We start from the raw sequence: 2,122 nt of genomic DNA, 5'->3' as shown, positions 1-2,122 counted from the left end.
CCCCCCCCCCCCACACTCTACCCTGGCTGCGGTATGTTGGGGGTTGGGCTGGGGATGTGCTAGGTTCCTTGCACACCCCATTTTGGGCCAATGCAGGTACTCAGATATGCTACACACCCAATGTCTAACTGTACTTCTGCTGTACTACAGTCCTAATCCATCTGGCAAGTACTTCTGAACTCCACCTAAGCCCCAAATCTCTAGGCCAAGGAAAAAACACAACTAGGGAGTGTTTGAAGCAAAGAGGATGAGGAGGCTTTTGAAGTCTCCAGATAGAGAGAGTGCTAAATAAGAGCTGTGTATTAATTAGTAAGAGCTGGGTGATAAGAAAAAAGCCTGGAGTTGCACTTTATAATACTATGGCACTAACTACATCATAGTTATGTTTTTGTTTTGCTTCTGAAAAGCACATATTCATTTAACCTGTAGGTCACTGCAGAACTAAACTATTAATTATCATTCTTTTAGCTTAAGGCAGATTTGATTCATCATGGGACAGAGAATTAACTCACAGAGGTTTTTTTTTTGTTACGAACTTATTTCAGAAGCGTTGCATCAGGTTAAAACTGATATTACTCCGTGGTGAATGAAGCTGACACTGCCTTCATTCATGTAAATACTGATATGTCCCATTTATAAGCAGGAGACGAACAACACAGGTGAGCTACTGATGCTTACAGAACAATTCAGTAATTGACAGGTGTGTTTTAGGATTCTAAATGTGCCATGAGCCATGAGTACTGCTCTATCCCCCGCTATAGTGATCTACTAAAAAGGGGTTGTTTAATCATAACATTCAGCACTGATCAACTGATTTTAGTGAAGCTACATCAACTGACAACATCTGAAGACGTGCCTGAATTCTGCAGCGTATGTGTCTTAAACAGGAGAAAGAGTCAAAATATGTCATTTAAACGCACTGTTAATATTCTAGTTCAGGGCTTTTCAACCTTTTTTAATAAGTGTACCCCCTGGTGGCCAGATGCAGAGCGGGGGGTGGCACACAGCTGGACACAGAGTGGCATCAGTGCGGGGTGGTGGGACCTGCTTGGACCTGCTCCTGGGAGACTATGGCACAGGGAGATGGATGGCAGCACTCCATCCTCACCTGCCTGCGCATACCTTTTAGGGCCTTCCCAAGTACCCTGGGGGTCTGCATACCCCCGGCTGACAACCCCTGTTCTAGTTTATAGGAATACTAGTAGTTAAATCTTTCAGTGGGCGATAGTAGGTATATTGGACAGTGAACAACTCTGGAATCTTAAAATACACCTAATCTACAATGGCTGCCTTGCCATGAAGTACAAATGCCATTAAATTTCACTGAGATCCTGTTTAGATGCCACTCCCTTCCCTCAAGAGAAGGGGCATTTTAAAAGCCCTGCCTGAGCAGTAATTATACTGTAATTGCATTGTAACGGCAGCATAAGTATCAACTCCATGCCTTGCTCATCCAGTGAACACCAGCTTGACGTCAGTGTCACGCCTACTTGCAAAAGACAAAGCCATGCCTGTCGGAGGTACTGCCAAGTGCAACTAAATGGGGAGTAGCGGACACACGAAGCAACATGCTGGCACAATCCCAGAGGTGAAGTGCATCCATGGGAACGAGCTTGGTCATTTCAAATAACAAGCAAATTACTTCAAATAAAAGTCTATTTGCAGATCATTTGTGAACTGACAAAAGCACCACAGTCACTTGATACATCACTTGCTGTTCGGCTAACTATCTCCATCATATACATGCACACACACCCCCTTCTCTCTCTTTCCACTTACCAGAGCACTTAAGTCTCCTAGCTTCTTTGCAGTTGTTAACTCTTTGATACACATAACACCTTTGGAAGGCTGGTATTATTCTCTCCCTCTCTCTTGCTCCATCCTACTATTCCCTTCTCTCTCTCTCTCTCTCTCTCTCTCTCATGTGTGCAGTTTCTGTTGAGCAAGTCTGAGTCGTCTGGCTCTCATTCATTATTTAGGACACTAGGAACCATCTCTTGCTCACCAGAGCTTAACAGAACCATAGAATGATATCGTTTAAAAGCCACTGGGATACTGAGAAATGGGTTTGGTTTGCTGCAATAGCAGGAGGAGAGAGCGAGAGAGAGAATTATATGGCCTG

Source organism: Gavialis gangeticus, unplaced genomic scaffold (assembly GCF_001723915.1).
Source record: "Gavialis gangeticus isolate Ggan-Ray unplaced genomic scaffold, GavGan_comp1, whole genome shotgun sequence".
In the NCBI taxonomy this organism is placed as follows: domain Eukaryota; kingdom Metazoa; phylum Chordata; order Crocodylia; family Gavialidae; genus Gavialis; species Gavialis gangeticus.
This window is presented reverse-complemented; position numbering follows the sequence as displayed.